This window comes from Bombina bombina, chromosome 6 (genome assembly GCF_027579735.1).
Source record: "Bombina bombina isolate aBomBom1 chromosome 6, aBomBom1.pri, whole genome shotgun sequence".
Lineage (NCBI taxonomy): Eukaryota > Metazoa > Chordata > Amphibia > Anura > Bombinatoridae > Bombina > Bombina bombina.
The window spans coordinates 156,017,936-156,039,941 of NC_069504.1; the positions used below are offsets into that span (position 1 = coordinate 156,017,936).

At 40.4% G+C, this 22,006-nt stretch overlaps 1 protein-coding gene across 4 annotated transcripts in view; it reads left to right on the top strand.

Annotated features, from left to right (window-relative positions):
- Positions 1-22,006, top strand: part of ZNF800 (zinc finger protein 800) — a 126,760-nt gene that overhangs the window by 19,508 nt on the left and 85,246 nt on the right. The window lies entirely within an intron of this gene.

A 22,006-nucleotide genomic window follows, 5' to 3' on the forward strand; every position in this document is an offset into this window, starting at 1 on the left:
CCATAGAATGCATACCTTCACATTCCAATCCACAGAGATAATCGCCAGTATCTACATTTTGCTTTTCTGGACAAGCATTATCAATTCATAGCTCTTCAGATTGGTTTAGCAATGGCTCCCAGGATCTTTACAAAGGTTCTAGGGGGCCTCCTTGCTGTAGTCCAGACTACAGGGGATTGCAGTGGTGCCATTATTGGACGACATCTTGGTTCAGGCGACATCTTTTCATTTAGCAACATCTCACACAGAGAAGTTACCATGGTCTCATAATAGATTCTATCAACGCAGGGAGAAGCTTCAGTCTGCCTGCTGTCTTCTTAAATCCACTCCTTGGCTTTCAGTGGCTCTATGCATGGAGGTAGTAGGTCTTATGGTAGCAGCTTCTAATGCTATTTTAGGGTTGCAACAACTAATCGGTAAGTTTGATCATAAAAATAGTTGTCAACAAATCTCATTATCAGTTAGGTGGTCAGCGATTAGTTGGTCAGTTGCACAGCACCAGCTGCTTTAATCTGATGATCTACTGCAACTAAGATTGTGCCAAAAAAAATGAATTTATTTTTTAAATCTTTTTTCTCTCCGATTAATCGGACAATAATCATCAGATTAATCGGATAGAAAAAAATAAATAAAAATGTTTGCACAATACCATGTGCAGGAGTTCATCGGATTGAAGCAGCTGGTGCTGTGCAATTAACCAACTAATCGCTGACCACCTAATTGATAATGAGATTCTTTGACAGCTATTTTTTTTGATCAATCTTACCGATTAGTTGTTGCAGCCCTACTATTCATTTTGCTTACTTTCATCTGAGACCACTACAGTTATGTATGCTCAAGCAATGGAATAATTTAGACCTGTCTCATGTAATATCTCTGGATGCAGATACGGGAGAGCCTCTTTCCTGGAGGCTATCTCAGAAATTCGTTCTCCATGGCATGTGTTTCCTACGCCCATCCTGGGAGATCTTAACAGATGTGAGTTTGACAGGCTGGGGTGCTGTGTTAGGGTTCTCTGAGAACTTAGGGCACCTGTTGCCCAGAGGAAGCAATCCTTCCAATCGGCATTCTGGAGCTGAGGGCCATCTTCAACGCTCTTCAGTTGTGGCCCTAGTTGCGTTCCCTCTGTTTTTATTCAATTTCAATCAGAAAACATTACTACGGTGGCCTATGTGAATCAATTGCAGTAATCTGGTGATATAGGAGGTGTCTTGTATCCTTCATTTGGCAGAGACATATCACTGCTAAATATCAGCCATTCACATTCCAGGTGTAAACAGTTGGGAAGAGGATTTTCTTAGCAGACAGACTCTGCACCCCAGGGAATGGTATTTAAACCAGGAGGTGTTTTGCGAGATCACAGGTGGGGGTGTCTAAAGAGAGATCTCATGGCTTCCCGTCTCAATGCCAAACTGCCAGGATATGGTTCGAGATTGAGGGATCCTCAAGCAGAGTTGGTGTCTAGTAATTAGGACTGCCTTCCCTACTTTTCTCTCCCTAAGTTTTTCGTGGACTCAACAGCTTTGGTATTGCTTTCCCATATGTTATGAATAGGAATCCGTGGACTCTCACTGTCATTAGAAAGTAAATATAATTTATTCTTACCTGATAAATTCTTTTCTTGGCAGTGAGTCCACTAACCCACCCTGATTTCTGTAGTGGCGGCAGTATTTTGGCACCTCCTGTACCCCTTTTATCTCTTTACTTTTCCTTATCCTCAGCTTGAACTACTGAGAGGGTAAGGGAAGTGGGAGGGATATTTAATGTTCTGTTTGGGGTGTCTACCTCCTCCTGGTGGCTAGGTGTAGTATTTTACCATATGTTATGGACTCTCACTGCCAAGAAAAAAAGCATTTATCACGTAAGCATAAATTATATTTTAATCGACTATACTCTGTATCAGCGTACAGTCCTACCAGCCACACGTCTCATTCAAGGCCACCAATGAAAGTATTGAATATAAATTAATTTTTTTTTTCTCCACAAACAGTCACTGTTCAAAATTCCTCAAACACCCAGTGGTGGCAAAAAAACATTTATCTGAGAAAGGGTTAATTACCTCCAAGTTTCAAATATATAAACACCAGGCATGGAATCTTGGAATTGGCAGCTCCAACATATGATTCAATAAAATGATGCAATACAGCCTTGTTTGAAATGTTGAAAATATTTTATTGTTACCACAGCATGGGTTGAAAAGTATGTTTAACTCCTGTTGTGGTAACCATAAAATATTTTCATAATTTCAATTGAGGCTGGATGACATCATATTAATGAATCATATGTTGCAGCTGGTAATTACCGTAAAAACAGAGTGTTACCTGGAAACTGTTTAGGGGCTCCATGTACTAAGAGGCGGGCGGACAGCTTCTTAACTCGCGAAGCTGTCCGCCCGCCTCCGCTACACACGGGCAGCGGATCTATTGATCCGCTTGCCCGTATGTATCATTACACACTCAGCGGAGTGTGTAATGCCCGCCCCTTCAGTCGCGCGACCAATCACGCGACTGAAGGGGCTGTCAATCACCGAGAGCGAGCGAGCTCTCGGTGATTTTGCTTCGCCACCTAAGAGGTGGCGTAGGGTGTAGGAAGCAGCGGTCTAATGACCGCTGCTTCTTACATTGCGGGAAGCAGGCTCGCATATGCGAACCTGCCCCGCAAAGGCTCCGGAGCAGCTTTCGCTGCTTCGTACATGGAGCCCTAAGTGCATAGCTTTGAAGCAATTGCATTTCTGAGAATGTTTGTTTGCAAATTTAGTAGTTTGATGGAACCAAAGAAAATTTTGATAGGTGGATTAGACAGGTTAAAGCGCCAAAGAAAAACTCAGGCATTTTTTTTTCTTCTAACTCTATTTTCTATTTAATTGGAAGACAAATCAGATTCTGAACATCATATTTTATTAAGTTTTAGCTGTAAAATGGTGTTATCTATCCTCCTTTTTTTATATCAAGTAGATATATTCAAGTATATATTTTTGTTCTTTAGAGTCTTTTTCTATTAGTTTTCTGTGTTGGATGTGGTAAATAAGCAATACACTGCAAAAAGTCTGCATAAAAATACGTTTTAAAAGCATTTAGCAAAATGTAGTATTTTTTTTAAGTCAAGACACACCATTTTAAAAGCCTCTTTTCTCTGCTGCTGTGGCCATTTATGAGCATCGTGAAATGAACTGCTACATTGATCAAACAATCGCTGTGTATAATGTTGTAGGCTTAGGGTTGTGCAGTCTGCAGCATGCACTCCCAGTTCCTATGGAAATGGGGGGGCAGTTGTCAGATCAAAATAATGAATCTGTACATAAATGTTTTGTGGCAAATTCTAGAAGTGTTTTATGTTTAAAAAGACCAAGGGATTAGCAGTTCAGAAATGATAGCCAGATTTATGCCTAAACATACACCAGATGGATGAATACATGGAGATGATATATTTCCCCTATAGTTTGCCTATCATCATATTCAGCATCACATTAGTGTCCGTGTTCTTCCCAGATCTTATTTTTAAATCTTTTTATTGAAGATAGTTCAGCTGTACACTGTAAAAGATTACGTACAAATAAGTAAAATCCTAGTAATATTTAAAGCATTGATTAATTAGCCCACAAGAGTCCGTGCCAAATAGCATCCGTTATAAAGAACAGAAATATAGGAGTCAATAATTCCAGGTAGCAACAGAAATGAGTTGACTGTTTCACAGAACCATGAAAGAAATTAAATTGTAAAGTGAAATTGTATAATACATACAATGAAAGTACAATGCATTTAATGCATGATACACAATTACTAAAGGGTTCTCGCTGTCACCTGAACTCCTCAATTTTTTTAAAAATAAACTAACATTAGCCGCTTCCTATATGGGAAACCGTTAAAAGGCTAGGAGTCATGCCAAACTCTCTTCCGTATCGCAAGGGCCATCCAAGGCAAGATTTAGCGCTATAAGTTGCGGTACAGGTGCCAATACATCAGCACATTGTTGGTGTTCTTTATATGGGGTCTCGTGATTCGCTAGTCAGAGTGACTCACTCATATTGGCACAACTTGGTACCAGAGAGTCCAGGATTGGTAGAAATATATCTGACCGTTCAGCCAGCACGTTTTCCTTAGCTCACTGCATAGTTAAAACAAGAGCGTGTAGAAGCTGCAAAGAACACTTAATTAAAAGTTGTATATATTAAATTAATATATCATAGTAGAAGAGGTCTGCTTTCCTCTGCTATGGATTCCCAGCAGATTGCCTTCCAAGGTAGACTCATATGGTGTGAGATAATGACTTGAAAGCAGGTATTTTACAAGGTTTCCCTCAGAGCTTCAGAAACTGCCACCATGTTAGAGAGGCAACCACTGGAAGACTCTCCAGATCATATTTAATGAGCACACCACCCAGTTGATTGTACCGACAACCCAGTTTAAATTTTAGCCAATATTAAAGTGAATGTCAATTTTGATGCTAAAGTGCCCGGTTTTTAAAAATTTGATTAAAAACAAAGACTTTAATTCATCAAAATTTACATTTCACTCGTTGTGAAAAAAAACTTACTTTTTAATCTTGAAAGCAGCTCCATATTCTTCTCGTCGTTGCAAGCCATTTCTGACGTCAGAAATGATGAATAGGTCATCCTCCAATCACGGCTTCCCCTCCGGGGAAACAGTGTCTGATTCAACGCTGTGATTGGAGGAAGCCAGATTCCTCATTTTAGACCCAGGAAGAGGCTTTGCGACGGGTGGAGGAAGCTGGAGCTGCTGTGAAGATTAAAAGGTAAGGGTTTTTTTCTCAACAGGAGTGAAATGTAAATTTTGATTAATTAAAGTGCCCCTGTTTTTAATCAAATTTTTAAAAGCCGGGCACTTTAGCATCAAAATTGACATTCCCTTTAATATAAAATTGTTTAATATTAATTTTAAATTAGCCTTTAAACATTTAAACTAAACAATTAATCTGTGCTTTGGATAGCTTACGTAACATTTAAAAATAGCAAAAAATGTTATAAGATTGCAAAGTATTACACCTGACTACCTCATAAAATGTTCTGTGGTGAAAACTGAGTGTGACTGTCAGATTGGCACACTTTTAACAAAATGTATACCACACATTTCTGAAGAACGGACATTTTTAAATAGCTGCATTAAATAGGCGGCTTTGCAGCTGCGGAAATATTTCCATTGCTGAATGTAAAGTGAGCGTGTGTGTGTGTGTGTATATATATATATATGTATATATATGTATGTATATATATATATATATATATATATATATATATATATATGTGTGTGTGTATGTGTGTATATATATATGTATATATATGTATGTATATATATATATATATATATATATATATATGTGTATGTGTGTATATATATATGTGTATGTGTGTATATATATATATGTATGTGTGTATATATATATATGTATGTGTATATATATATATGTATGTGTATATATATATGTATATATATGTGTATATATATATATATGTATATGTATATATATATATATATATATATATATATATATATATATATATATATATATATATATATATATACACACACACATATATACGTAGCCCTCAGTTTACGCCGGGGTTAGGTTCCAGGAGGAATGGTTGTAAATCGAAACCGTTGTAAATTGAAACCCAGTTTATAATGTAAGTCAATGGAAAGTGAGGGAGTTAGGTTCCAGGCCCCTCTCAAAATTGACATAAGTAACACCTAATACATTATTTTTAAAGCTTTGAAATGAAGACTTTAAATGTGAAACAGCATTATTAACCTAATAATATAGATTGTATCATCATCAAACTAAGTTTAATAAACAAAATCATTTGCTAAACTGCACCTAATAAAATTATCACACAAACACAGACTCTATCATCATCAATCTAAGTTTAATGAACAAAAACAAAATAATCACACAACATACTGTATCATCATCAAACTAAGTTTAATGAAGAAAAACGTTTTTTTACTTGCATTTTTCTGCAGCTAAGGGAAGTGGCTGTTAGATCTTGTTCCTTTAAAAATGGCTCCATTGCTCAGGTCTGGTTATACACTGATTAATTTCAGCCATCACAGAACAGACTGTATCATCATCAAACTAAGTTTAATGAACACAAACTTTTTTTACTTGCCTTTTTCTGCAAACAGTTCTCTGCATTGTGTCTGCATCTAAGTGGCTGCTAGATCTTGTTCCTTTGAAAGCTGATCCATTGATCACGTCTGGCTTGCTTTTCTTTGCTTGTGTTTGCTGCAACACAAGCGGACAGCTCCACCTACTGGCTATTTTAATGTATGCATGTGCTAATGCTTTCAATAGCAGTCAATGCTTTTAAATAGCAGTCACATTACTGAAAAAAAGGGCGTTATTCTGAAACGGCGCACATTTAACCGTTGTAAACCAAGGGCCACCTGTATGTATATATGTATGTGTGTGTATATATATATATATATATATATATATATATATTTGTTAAAATAAAGCTGTGATTGCTTTAATGTGTTAAGTCCTGGTGAGTGCTCTCGTTTTTGGATATTTGTAAAAGGCACGCTGTGGCATTGGATGCACCCTGGGCGGTTGTGAAGTGGAGTGAGTGCAGAGTTCATTTGGAAATTTTTATATATATATATATATATATATATATATATATATATATATATATATATATATATATATATATATATATATAGTAGCATTGTTTAATGTTACACTTATTTATTAAATGTGCCTTATACACATTGTATACTCTTAAGATGAATCTGATGCACTTCATTTACTTATGCTAGTGCTGGAGGTTTTCAAACTTGTGGGTGCTTTTATAGGTGTTTAGAAATTATAACCGTAAAACAGACACATTTAATAATTGTGCCAAATGTCTCTATTAGTGACATTCTAATGCAAAATATGTTGGGGTTCTTTAGTTCAAGCAACCTTGCAATATATGTTTTTTTTTCTTTGCTCCTGGTTGGCACAGTTTACAGTCCCTATGTATATGTAGCCACTGATTAACACACATTCTGGTCTGTGAGCATATATAGCCATTTTAAGGAATTCGCAAGATGCTTTGTCCTTTCAGCCATTCGTGAATTCATATAGAAAATTACAAAAAGTTAGTAACCAGAACTATAATTTTAGCCATCATTTTTTTTTGTGTCTGATTTCTCAAGGCCTTGTGTAATATGAAAAAGGATACATTTTCTTTTAAATCTATATACATTTTATACATTGTGCATGCAATTGCAGTTTAAAGGGACATGGAACTCATTTTTTTTCTTTCATGATTCAGATGGAGCAGGTAGTTTAAAACAACTTTTTAATTTACTTCTATTATCTAATTTATTTAGTTCTTAGTATTAGTTGTTGAAAAGCATACCTAGTTAGGCCCAGGAGCTGCTGATTGGTGGCTGCACGTTTATGCCTTGTGTTATTGCTATTTCTTCAACAACGAATACATAGAGAATGAAACAAATAAAATAATAGAAGTAAATTGGAAAGTTGTTTAAAATTTTAATCTATCTGAATTGTGAAAGAAGAATTTTGGGTTTCATGTCCCTTTAAAAGTAGCTAACTTACAGCTAGAACATGTAAAAATCAAATGATTAAAAAAAATGTGTATACCAGCTCCATGCACACACAGAAAGAGAAGCAATCGGCCACGAACGAACAACAACTCAGTGGCTTGTTCTATGGCCTGGTTACCACCTGGGAGTAGCTTCTTTTAGCACAATTGTGCATTTCACAGCATATCAGTCTGATCCAAGTTCAGCCCAGCCCTGGAATACTAGGCAAATCTCCTCCTTTGAACAAGGGAAGTAGCAACCCCAGACAATCGTTTCTAACTTCTTTAGGTCTCTTCAGTTAGCTGCAGCAATGTCCTTTTAGGTACATTGGGCAAGGAGTCCACGTCAGGTTTCCCCCATCACCCTTAGGGAGACTTTCCCCAGGCTCATAATAGATACACATACATAAAGATAATCAACTTACCAGGAACAAACAACAACTCAGTGGCATATTCTATGGCCCAGTTGCCACCTGGGAGTAGCTTCTTTTAGCCAAGCTGTGCTTTTTGCATACTTTTCTAAAGTATATCACTTATTCCCCCCTACATGTCTGTCCAGCCCTGAAATACAAGGCAATTCTCCTCTGAACAAAGAAAATGGCAACCACAGACTATCGTTTCAGGTTCCTTTGGGCCTCTTCAGTGAGGTGCAGCCATGTCCCTCTAGGTAGTTGCGTGGTGTTTCATAACAACTTTCCTTACTAGGCAGGATCAGACTGATATACTTCAGGAATGTTCTCCTCTGTGAAAATCATAATTGGGCTAAAAGAGGCTTCTCCTAGGTGTTAACTCCCCATAGAACACTAGTTTTCAAACCTGCCCTCAGGCCTCCCTAACAGGCCACATTGTGAGGATATCTGAACTACAGCACAGGTGAAACAATCAGCTGATTATTAAACATGGTTATTTTACCTGCTCTCATCCAAGGTAATCCAGAAAACTTGGACTTTTGGGGAGGCCTTAGTGCCATAGAACAAGCTACTGAGCTGGTGTTTGTATCTGGTAGAGCGATTCTCTTTCTGTATGCGTTTGTATTGTGAGCCTGGAGAAGTCTCCCTAAGGGTGATGGGGGAAATCAGAAGTGGGCACCTTACCTAATGTGCTTAGACGGATATGGCTGTACCTCACTAATGAGGCCCACAGAAGGCCGAAACTATCGTCTGGGGTTGCCTTGCCGTTGTTCAGAGGAGAATCGCCTGGTATTTTGGAACTGGACTGTACCATAGAACAAGCCACTGAGCTGTTCATTCCTATGTAAACCATGAATTAACCCCAATATTGTTTTTATTTTCCTTGGTCATTTTGATAATAAAAAAATAAAATAAAACCACCACTCATGGAAAACATAGTCTAATCATCTGAAACCTCTTTTGAGGTTTAGTAACTTTTAGTCACAGTTAAAGGGATATGAAACTACTCCTTTAGTAAAAGCAAATATGTTAAACCAAAGTAAACATAAAAAGAAAAATATTGTGTAACAAAAACAGAAATAGAAAATTCTTGCAAAATTAGCGCTTTATTATCTGAATAGTAAATCAGCTCAAAGTTATTCTAGAAGATTGATGACATCAAGTAGTGATCCCAGTCCCCTTGTAGGGCTGTGGCAGGAAGTAATTGACAGTGCTCAAATGAAGTAAAAAAGAAATAAATAAAAGGTAAAATCCTTTTAACATGATGAATAATACATATTGCAATGATTTCTATTAAAGGGACATGAAACCAAACCTTTTTCTTTCATGATTCAGATAGAGCTTACAGTTTGAAACAACTTTCCAATTTACTTTTTTATTTAATGTGTTTCATTCTCTTGATATCCTTTTATTTAAAGAACCAACAATACATTACTGGGAGCTAGCTAAACACATCAGTAAGCCAATGATGAGGTATATGTGTGCAGTCACCAATCAGCAGCAAGCTCCCACCTTCTGAGCCTACTTAAGAACAGACTTTTTAATATCCTTTTAACAAAATTATTAGAAGCTTCAGACTTCATTTGAAAGCAGTTGATGCCTAGTTCATATTAGGATCCCATGCCCATGTAGAGTCCTGGTGAGACATTTTTGTATTTGTCAGTCACTGCGCTACTTAACATTGGTTATGTTGCCTTATCTTGCAGTTGGAGGAGATTGATACCTAGTCTTTTGAAAGCTGTGCTATAGTTAGTATTAGCTCCCATTACTAGTAGTGAAAACTGTTTAATTGGACGTTATCCCTAATGATCTTATCAGGAATTTGTGGTCCGACATCCAAAATACTTGGATAGGGTTCTTGTTCCTCTACTACTCATAGGTTCCAGGTGATACCGAAACATTTGTGCCCTGCCGAGGAAACTTGTAAGTAATCACAGGAGGTCTGCAATTAGCACAGTAAAACATACACAGATGTGTGGATTTATTTTTGTTTGTTTTTAGCAATTACATCAAGCTACAGAAAGAGATTTAGTAGACACAATAAGCTTTTAAAGACATTAAAGGGACAGTCAAGTCCAAAAAAAAGTTCATGATTCAAATAGGGCATGTAATTTCAAAAAACTTTCCAATTTACTTTTATCCCCAATTTTGTTTTGTTCTCTTGGTATTCTTAGTTGAAAGCAGGTTCATATGGTAATTTCTTAGACCTTGAAGGCCGCCTCCTAATCTGAATGGTTTTTCACCACTAGAGGGCGTTAGTTCATGCATGTCATATAGATAACTGAGCACACACGTGAATTTACAGAGGAGTGAGCACTGATTGGTTAAAATGCAGGTCTGTAAAAAGAACTGAAATAAGGGGGCAGTCTGAAGAGGCTTAGATGCAAGGTAAATTACAGATGTAAAACATGTATTATTATAACTGTGTTGGTTATGCAAAACTGGGGAATGGGTAATAAAGGGATTATCTATCTTTTTAAACAACAAAAATTCTGGTGTTGACTGTTCCTTTAAATATCCTACATTGGCAACTTTAAAGTTTATTTATGGAATCTGTTACTAAAGCCTCTTCTATCAATACCATGAAGTGTTGTGGGTGGTGGGAGATCTTGCTGGCTTATGGGATATTTTTAGTCTGCTTAGAAATAAGTTAAAAATGGGGAAAAAAAAGTGAGCCTCAAGTAAAATCCTGGATTCTGGTTTCCGAAAATGTTAACCTCAGGGATTTTTATATTACAATGCAGGGTTCTGTATGTGATGGAGAAACTTTACTATCTAAAGAAGATAAAAAAACACAAATATTTCTCCAACATTGGTGTGTCCGGTCCACGGTGTCATCCATTACTTGTGGGATATTCTCCTCCCCCACAGGGAAAGGCAAGGAGAGCACACAGCAAGAGCTGTCCATATAGTCCCTCCCAGGCTCCGCCCCCCCAGTCATTCTCCTTGCCGCTCTGAACAAGTAGCATCTCCTCGGGGATGGTGAGGAGTTTGTGGTGTTTAGTTGTAGTTTTTTATTCTTCTATCAAGAGTTTGTTATTTTAAAATAGTGCTGGTATGTACTATTTACTCTGAAACAGAAAGAGATGAAGAGTTCTGTTTGTGAGAGGAATATGATTTTAGCAGCAGTTACTAAAATCGTTTGCTGTTTCCACATAGGACTGTTGAGATGAGATAACTTCAGTTGGGGGAAACAGTTAGCAGGCTCTTCTGCTCAAGGTATGACTAGCCATATTTCTAACAAGACTGTGTAATGCTGGAAGGCTGTCATTTTCCCCTCATGGGGATCGGTAAGCCATTTTCTTAGTCTCAAACAGAATAAAGGGCTTATTATGGGCTATAAACTGGTAGACACTTTTAGGGTCTAAATCGATTGCTTTATTTAAGTATTATATTGCAGTTTGAAGTTGTATTTCACACTTTTATAACATTGGGGAACGTTTTTAGCACCAGGCACTTGTTAAGACACCTTCCCAGTCAGGAAGGGCCTTTCTCTGTAGTAGGCAGAGCCTCATTTTTGTGCCATTACTGTGCAGTTAATTTTGAGTTCAGTACATGCAGCTGCATGTGTGAGGGTCTGGAATCCACTAAAAACGTTCCTAGAAGGCTTCATTTGGTATCATATACCCCCCTGGGATTGGTGAAGTTGCAGCAAAGGCTGTGGCTGGGACTGTAAGGGGGTTAAAATTAAAAACGGCTCCGGTTTCCACATTTAAGGGTTAAATTGGAGTGCAATACTTTGAATGTATTAAGACACTGTGGTGAAAATTTGGTAAAGATTGGATAATTCCTTCCTAGTTTTTCACATATTCAGTAATAAAGTGTGCCCTGTTTAACATTTAAAGAGACAGTAACGGTTTTGTTTTAAAACGGTTTTTGTGCTTTATTAACCAGTTTAAGCCTGTTTAACATGTCTGTACCTTCAGATAGATCATGTTCTGTATGTATGGTAGCCAATGTGGTTCCCCCTTCAAATATAGTGTGATAATTGTGCCATAGCGTCCAAACAAAGTAAGGACAGTACTGTCACAAGTTGTAAAGTTGCCCAGGATGATTCCTCAGTTGAAGGAAGTAGACATAGTTCTACATCATCTCCTTCTGTGTCTATACCAGTTATGCCCGCGCAGGCGACCCCTAGTACTTCTAGCGCGCCAATGCTTGTTACTATACAGTTATTGACGGCAGTAATGGATAACTCCATAGCTAATATTTTATCCAAAATGCCAGCATTTCAGAGAAAGTGCGATTGCTCTGTTTTAAACACTGTAGAGCAGGAGGGCGCTGATGATTATTTTTCTGTCATACCCTCACACCAATCTGAAGTGGCAGTGAGGGAGGGTTTGTCAGATGAGGACATTTCTGATACAGGAAGAATTTCTCAGCAGGCAGAACCTGATGTTGTGACATTTAAATTTAAATTAGAGCATCTCCGCGCATTACTTAAGGAGGTGCTATCTACTCTGGATGATTGTGACAATCTGGTCAACCCAGAAAAATTGTGCAAGATGGACAGTTCCTTGAGGTCCTGGTGCACCCTGATGCTTTTCCGATACCTAAACGGGTGGCGGACATAGTGAATAAGGAGTGGGAGAAGCCAGGCATACCTTTTGTCCCTCCTCCTATATTTAAGAAATTGTTCCCTATGGTCGACCCCAGGAAGGACACATGGCAAACAGTCCCTAAGATCGAGGGGGAGTTTTCTACTCTAGCCAAGCGCACGACCATTCCTATTGAGGACAATTGTGCTTTCAAAGATCCTATGGATAAAAAATTGGAGGGTTTGCTTAAAAAGATTTTTGTACAGCAAGGTTACCTCCTTCAACCTATTTTGTGCATTATTCCTGTCACTACAGCGGTATGGTTCTGGTTCGAGGAACTGGAAAAGTCGCTCAGTAGGGAGACTCCGTATGAGGAAGTCATGGATAGAATTTACGCACTTAAGTTAGCTAATTCCTTTATTTTAGACACCGCTTTGCAGTTAGCGAGGTTAGCGGCAAAAAATTCAGGGTTTACAATTGTGGCGCGCAGAGCGCTCTGGCTAAGAATAAGTCCAATTTTCGTTCCTTTTGCAATTTCAGGAAAGGTCCGGCTTCCAACTCGGCAGCCTCTAGACAAGAGGGTAACGCTTCCCAGACTAAACCAGCTTGGAAATCAATGCAAGGCTGGAACAAGGGTAAACAGGCCAAGAAGCCTGCTGCTGCTACCAAGACAGCATGAAGAGGTAGCCCCCGATCCGGAACCGGATCTAGTAGGGGGCAGACTCTCTCTCTTTGCTCAGGCTTGGGCAAGAGATGTTCAGGATCCCTGGGCACTAGAAATAGTCTCTCAGGGTTATCTTCTAGAATTCAAGGAACTACCCCCAAGGGGAAGGTTCCACATGTCTCACTTATCTTCAAACCAAGTAAAGAGACAGGCATTCTTACATTGTGTAGAAGACCTGTTAAAGATTGGAGTGATACACCCAGTTCCAACTGTGGAACAAGGTCAGGGGTTTTACTCAAATCTGTTTGTAGTTCCCAAAAAAAGAGGGAACTTTCAGACCAATTCTGGATTTAAAAATTCTAAACAAATTTCTCAGAGTGCCATCGTTCAAAATGGAAACTATTCGAACGATTTTACCTACAATCCAGGAGGGTCAATTTATGACTACCGTGGATCTAAAGGATGCGTATCTGCATATTCCTATCCACAAAGATCATCATCAGTTCCTAAGGTTCGCCTTTCTGGATGTGGCTCTCCCATTCGGACTAGCCACTGCTCCAAGGATTTTCACAAAGGTGCTCGGGTCCCTTCTAGCGGTTCTAAGACCCAGGGGCATTGCAGTGGCACCTTACTTGGACGACATCCTAATTCAAGCGTCGTCTCGTTCAAAGACAAAGGCTCACACAGACATTGTTCTAGCCTTTCTCAGATCTCACGGGTGGTAGGTGAACATAGAAAAAAGTTCCCCGTCTCCTTCAAACAAGAGTCCCTTTCTTGGGAACAATAATAGATTATTTAGAAATGAAGATTTTCCTGACAGATGTCAGAGAGTCAAAGCTTCTAAACGCTTTTCAAGTTCTTCACTCTGTTCTACGGCCTTCCATAGCTCAGTGCATGGAAGTAGTAGGGTTTTTTGGTTGCAGCAATGGACATAGTTCCTTTTGCGCGAATTCATCTAAGACCATTACAACTGTGCATGCTCAAACAGTGGAATGGGGACTATACAGACTTGTCTCCAGTGATTCAAGTAGATCAGAAGACCAGAGACTCACTCCGTTGGTGGCTGACCCAGGATCACCTGTCCCAGGGAATGAGCTTCCGCAGACCAGAGTGGGTCATTGTCACGACCGACGCCAGTCTATTAGGCTGGGGCGCGGTCTGGGATTCCCTGAAAGCTCAGGGTTTATGGTCTCGGGAAGAGTCTCTTCTACCGATAAACATTCTGGAACTGAGAGCGATATTCAATGCTCTCCGGGCTTGGCCTCAACTAGCAAAGGCCAGATTCATAAGATTCCAATCAGACAACATGACGACTGTTGCTTACTTCAACCATCAGGGGGGAACAAGGAGTTCCCTGGCGATGAGAGAGGTGACCAAGATCATCAAATGGGCGGAGGATCACTCCTGCCACCTGTCTGCGATCCACATCCCAGGAGTGGAAAACTGGGAGGCGGATTATCTGAGTCGTCAGACCTTTCATCCGGGGGAGTGGGAACTCCACTCGGAGGTGTTTGCCCAGTTGACCCAATTATGGGGCATTGCAGACATGGATCTGATGGCGTCTCGTCAGAACTTCCTTGCTACGGGTCCAGATCCAGGGATCCCAAGGCGACTCTAGTGGATGCATTAGTGGCGCCTTGGACTTTCAACCTAGCTTATGCGTTTCCACCGTTCCCTCTCATTCCCAGGCTGGTAGCCAGGATCAAACAGGAGAAGGCCTCAGTGATTTTGATAGCTCCTGCGTGGCCACGCAGGACTTGGTATGCAGACCTGGTGAATATGTCATCGGCTCCACCATGGAAGCTACCTTTGAGACAGGATCTTCTAGTACAAGGTCCATTCGAACATCCAAATCTAGTTTCTCTCCAGCTGACTGCTTGGAAATTGAACGCTTGATTTTGTCTAAGCGTGGGTTTTCGGATTCTGTGATAGATACTCTGGTACAAGCCAGAAAACCTGTGACTAGAAAGATTACCATAAAATATGGAAAAGATATATCTGTTGGTGTGAATCCAAAGGATTCCCATGGAGTAAGATTAAAATTCCTAGGATCCTTTCCTTTCTCCAAGAAGGTTTGGATAAGGGATTATCAGCGAGTTCTCTAAAAGGACAGATTTCTGCTTTATCTGTCTTGTTACACAAACGACTGGCAGCTGTGCCAGATGTTCAAGCTTTTGTTCAGGCTTTGGTCAGGATCAAGCCTGTTTACAGACCCTTGACTCCTCCCTGGAGTCTAAATTTGGTTCTTTCAGTTCTTCAAGGGGTTCCGTTTGAACCCTTGCATTCCATAGATATCAAGTTGTTATCTTGGAAAGTTCTGTTTTTGGTTGCTATTTCTTCTGCTAGAAGAGTTTCTGAATTATCTGCTCTGCAGTGTAATCCGCCCTATCTGGTGTTCCATTCAGATAAGGTTGTTTCTCCAACATAGGTGTGTCCGGTCCACGGCGTCATCCTTACTTGTGGGATATTCTCCTCCCCAACAGGAAATGGCAAAGAGCCCAGCAAAGCTGGTCACATGATCCCTCCTAGGCTCCGCCTTCCCCAGTCATTCTCTTTGCCGTTGTACAGGCAACATCTCCACGGAGATGGCTTAGAGTTTTTTGGTGTTTAAATGTAGTTTTTATTCTTCAATCAAGAGTTTGTTATTTTAAAATAGTGCTGGTATGTACTATTTACTCTGAAACAGGAAAGAGATGAAGATTTCTGTTTGTAAGAGGAAAATGATTTTAGCAACCGTTACTAAAATCGATGGCTGTTTCCACACAGGACTGTTGAGAGGAATTAACTTCAGTTGGGGGAAGCAGTGAGCAGACTTTTGCTGCTTGAGGTATGACACATTTCTAACAAGACTCGGTAATGCTGGAAGCTGTCATTTTCCCTATGGGAACCGGTAAGCCATTTTCTTTGTTTAAGTAAAAGAATAAAGGGCTTCATTAGGGCTTAAAAAACTGGTAGACATTTTTCTGGGCTAAAACGATTACTTTACTAAGTATATTTGGCAGATTATTACTTTTAATAGTTGTTAAATCTTGGGGATTGTTTTATTAAAAACGGCAGGCACTGTATTGGACACCTTTTTCACTGGGGGCCTTTTCTAGTCATAGACAGAGCCTCATTTTCGCGCCTCTAATGCGCAGTTGTTTTTGGAAAGCATGGCATGCAGATGCATGTGTGAGGAGCTAAGAACCACTGAAAAAGCTTATAGAAGGCATCATTTGGTATCGTATTCCACTCTGGGCTTGGTTGGGTCTCAGCAAAGCAGATACCTGGGACTGTATAGGGGTTAAATGTAAAAACGGCTCCGGTTCCGTTATTTTAAGGGTTAAAGCTTTCAAATTTGGTGTGCAATACTTTTAAGGCTTTAAGTTACTGTGGTGAAATTTTGGTGAAATTTGAACAATTCCTTCATACTTTTTCACATATTCAGTAATAAAGTGTGTTCAGTTTAAAATTTAAAGGGACAGTAACGGTTTTATTGTAAAACGTTTTTTGTGCTTTGTTAACAAGTTTAAGCCTGTTTAACATGTCTGAACCATCAGATAACGATGTTCTATATGTATGAAAGCCAATGTGTCTCCCCATTTAAATATATGTGATATATTTGTGTCATAATGTCCAAACAAAGTAGGGATAATAATGCCATAGATATGATATTGCCCAAGATGATTCCTCTAATGAGGGGAGTAAGCATGGTACTGCATCATCCCCTTCTGTGTCTACACCAGTTTTGCCCACACAAGAGGCCCCTAGTACATCTAGTGCGCCAATACTTATTACCATACAACAATTAATGGCTGTAATGGATAATTCTATTGCATGCTTTTTTTTCCAAAATGCCTACTTATCAGAAAGCGTGATTGCTCTGTTTTAAACACTGAAGAGCAAGAGGACGCTGATGATATCTTTTCTGACATACCCTCACACCTATCTGAAGGGGCCAGGAGGGAGGTTTTGTCTGAGGGAGAAATTTCAGATTCAGGGAAAATTTCTCAACAAGCAGAACCTGATATTGTAACTTTTAAATTTAAATATCAACATCTCCACGCACTACTTAAGGAGGTATTATCTACTCTGGATGATTGTGACAATTTGGTCATTCCAGAGAAATTAGGTAAGATGGACAAGTTCCTAGAGGTTCCGGTGCCCCCCGATGTTTTTCCTATACCCAAGCGGGTGGCGGACATAGTAAATAAGGAGTGGGAAAGGCCCGGCATACCCTTTGTCCTCCCCCTATATTTAAGAAATTAGTTTCCTATAGTCGACCCCAGAAAGGACTTATAGCATACAGTCCCCAAGGTTGAGGGGGCGGTTTCTACTCTAAACAAACGCACTTCTATTCCTATAGAAGATAGTTGTGCTTTCAAGATCCTATGGATTAAAGGTTAGAGGGTTTGCTTAAAAAGATGTTTGTTCAGCAAGGTTACCTTCTACAACCAATTTCATGCATTGTTCCTGTCACTACAGCTGCGTGTTTCTGGTTCGAAGAACTAGAAAAGTCGCTTAATAAAGAATCTTCGTACGAGGAGGTTTTGGACAGAGTTCAAGCTCTTAAATTGGCTAACTCTTTTTTATTTTAGATGCCGCTTTGCAATTAGCTAGATTAGCGGCGAATAATTCAGGGTTTGCTATCGTGGCGCGCAGAGCGCTTTTGCTTAACATCCCTTTCAAGGGTAAAACAAATTCTACACCCTCTAAGCAAGAGGGTAATACTTCTCAAACCAAGCCAGCCTGGAGGCCGATGCAAGGCTGGAACAAGGGTAAGCAGGCCAAGTCACCTGCCACTGCTACCAAAACAGCATGAAGTGTTGGCCCCCGATCTGGGAAGGATCTGTTGGGGGGCAGACTTTCTCTCTTTGCTCAGGTTGGGGCAAGAGATGTTCAGGATCCTTGGGCGCTAGAAATAGTTTCTCAAGGTTATCTCCTGGAATTCAGGGAACTACTCCCAAGGGGAAGGTTCCACGGGTCTCAATTATCTTCGAACAGGCATTCTTACACTGTGTAGAAGACCTGTTAAGCATGGGAGTGATTCATCCTGTTCCATTAGGAGAACAAGGGATGGGTTTTTACTCCAACCTGTTCATAATTCTCAAATAAGAGGGAACATTCAGACCTATTTTAGATCTCAAGATTCTAAACAAGTTTCTAAGGGTTTCATCATTCAAAATGGAAACCATTCGAACAATCCTTTCTACCATCCAGGAAGTTCAATTCATGACCATGGTGGACTTAAAGGATGCGTACCTACGTATTCCTATCCACAAGGAACATTTTCGGTTCCTAAGGTTCGCCTTTCTGGACAAGCATTACCTGTGGCACTTCCATTCGGATTAGCCACTGCTCCAAGGATTTTCACAAGGGTACTAGGGTCCCTTCTAGCGGTGCTAAGACCAAGGGGCATTGCAGTAGTACCTTACTTGGACGACATCCTGATTCAGGTGTAGTCTCTGTCAAAAGCAAGGGCTCATACGGACATTGTCCTAGCCTTTCTCAGATCTCACAGGTGGAAAGTGAACATAGAAAAAAGTTCTCTGTCCCCGTCAACAAGAGTTCCCTTCTTGGGAACAATAATAGTTTCCTTAGAAATGAAGGTTTTTCTGACAGAGGCCAGAAAATCAAAACTTCTAAGCTCTTGTCAGGTACTTCATTCTGTTCTTATTCCTTCCATAGCGCAGTCCATGGAAGTAATAGGGTTGATGGTTGCGGCAATGGACATAGTTCCTTTTGCACGAATTCATCTAAGACCATTGCACCTGGGCATGCTCAGACAGTGGAATGGGGATTATACAGTCTTGTCTCCGACGATACAAGTAGATCAAATAACCAGAGATTCACTCCGTTGGTGGCTGACCCTGGACAACCTGTCACAGGGAATGAGCTTCCGCAGACCAGAATAGGTCATTGTTACGACCGACGCCAGTCTGGTGGGCTGGGGCGCGGTCTGGGAACCCCTGAAAACTCAGGGTCTATGGTTTCGGGAAGACTCTCTTCTCCAGATAAACATAATGGAACTGAGAGTGATATTCAATGCTCTCAAGGCTTGGCCTAGACTAGCAAAGGCCAAATTCATAAGGTTTCAATCAGTCATCATGACGACTGTTACATATATCAACCATCAGGGGGTAACAAGGAGTTCCCTGGCGATGGAGGAGCATCCGGGGGAGTGGGTACTCCATCTGGAAATCTTTGCCCAAATAACTCAATTATGGGGCATTCCAGACTTGGTTCTGATGGCCTCTCGTCAGAACTTCATGGTCCCTTGTTACGGGTCCAAATCCAGGGATCCCAAGGCGACTCTATTGGATACAATAGTAGCACCTTGGATCTTCAACCTAGCTTATGTATTCCCACCGTTTCCTCTCATTCCCAGGCTGGTAGCCAGGATCAATCTGGAGAGGGCTTCGGTGACCTTGATAGTTCCTGTGTGGCCACGCAGGACTTGGTATGCAGACCTGGTGAATGTGTCATCGGCTCCACCATGGAAGCTACCTTTGAGACAGGACCTTCTTATTCAGGGTCCATTTGAACATCCGAATCTGTTTTTCCTCCAACTGACTGCTTGGAGTTTGAACGCTTGATTTTATCAAAGCGTGGGTTTTCAGATTCTGTAGTAGATACTCTTATTCAGGCTAGAAAAATTTACCATAATATATGGAAAAAATATCTGTTGGTGTGAATCTAAAGGATTCCCATGGAACAAGATAAAAATTCCTAAGATTCTTTCCTTTCTACAAGAAGGTTTGGAGAAAGGATTTTCTGCGAGTTCTCTGAAGGGACAGATCTCTGCTTTATCTGTTTTACTTCACAAAAGGCTGGCAGCTGTGCCAGACGTTTAAGCGTTTGTTCAGGCTCTGGTTAGAATCAAGCCTGTTTACAGACCTTTGACTCTTCCCTGGAGTCTTAATCTAGTTCTTTCAGTTCTTCAAGGGGTTCCGTTTGAACCCTTACATTCCATAGATATTAAGTTATTATCTTGGAAAGTTTTGTTTTAGGTTGCAATTTCTTCTGCTAGAAGAGTTTCAGAGTTATCTGCTCTGCAGTGTTCTCCGCCCTATCTGGTCCATGCAGATAAGGTGGTTTTTACGTACTGAGCCTGGTTTTCTTCCGAAGGTTGTTTCCAACACAAATATTAACCAGGAGATAGTTGTACCTTCTTTGTGTCCGAATCCAGTTTCATAGAAGGAACGTTTGTTACACAATTTGGACGTTGTCCGTGCTCTAAAATTCTATTTAGATGCTACAAAGGATTTCAGACAAACATCTTCCTTGTTTGTTGTTTATTCTGGTAAAAGGAGAGGTCAAAAAAGCAACTTCTACCTCTCTATCTTTTTGGCTTAAAAGCATCATCAGATTGGCTTATGGGACTGCCGGACGGCAGCCTCCTGAAAGAATCACAGCTCATTCCACTAGGGCCGTGGCTTCCACATGGGCCTTTAAGAACGAGGCTTCTGTTGATCAGATATATAAGGCAGCGACTTGGTCTTCACTGCACACTTTTACCAAATTTTACAAATTTGATACTTTTGCTTCTTCTGAGGCTATTTTTGGGAGAAAGGTTTTGCAAACCGTGGTGCCTTCCATCTAGGTGACCTGATTTGCTCCCTCCCATCATCCGTGTCCTAAAGCTTTGGTATTGGTTCCCACAAGTAAGGATGACGCCGTGGACCGGACACACCTATGTTGGAGAAAACAGAATTTATGTTTACCTGATAAATTACTTTCTCCAACGGTGTGTCCGGTCCACGGCCCGCCCTGGTTTTTTAATCAGGTCTGATGATTTATTTTCTTTAACTACAGTCACCACGGTATCATATGATTTCTCCTATGCAAATATTCCTCCTTTACGTCGGTCGAATGACTGGGGAAGGCGGAGCCTAGGAGGGATCATGTGACCAGCTTTGCTGGGCTCTTTGCCATTTCCTGTTGGGGAGGAGAATATCCCACAAGTAAGGATGACGCCGTGGACCGGACACACCGTTGGAGAAAGTAATTTATCAGGTAAACATAAATTCTGTTTTTGCGTACTAAACCTGGTTTCCTTCCAAAGGTTGTTTCCAACAAGAATATTAACCAGGAAATAGTTGTGCCTTCTTTGTGTCCGAATCCAGTTTCAAAGAAGGAACGCTTGTTACACAATTTAGATGTAGTCCGTGCTTTAAAGTTCTATTTAGAAGCAACAAAGGAATTCAGACAAACGTCTTCTCTGTTTGTCGTTTATTCTGGCAAGAGGAGAGGTCAAAAAAGCTACTGCTACCTCTCTTTCCTTTTGGCTGAAAAGCATCATACGATTGGCTTACGAGACTGCCGGACGGCAGCCTCCTGAACGAATCACAGCTCACTCTACTAGGGCTGTGGCTTCCACATGGGCCTTCAAGAACGAGGCTTCTGTTGATCAGATATGTAAGGCAGCGACCTGGTCTTCTCTGCACACTGTCCAAATTCTACAAATTTGATACTTTTGCTTCTTCGGAGGCTATTTTTGGGAGAAAGGTTTTGCAAGCCGTGGTGCCTTCTGTTTAGGTAACCTGATTTGCTCCCTCCCTTCATCCGTGTCCTAAAGCTTTGGTATTGGTTCCCACAAGTAATGGATGACACCGTGGACCGGACACACCAATGTTGGAGAAAACAGAATTTATGCTTACCTGATAAATTACTTTCTCCAACGGTGTGTCCGGTCCACGGCCCGCCCTGGTTTTTTAATCAGGTTTGAAGAATTTCTTTCTCTATACACTACAGTCACCACGGCACCCTATAGTTTCTCCTTCTTTTCTCCTAACCGTCGGTCGAATGACTGGGGGGGCGGAGCCTGGGAGGGACTATATGGACAGCTCTTGCTGTGTGCTCTCCT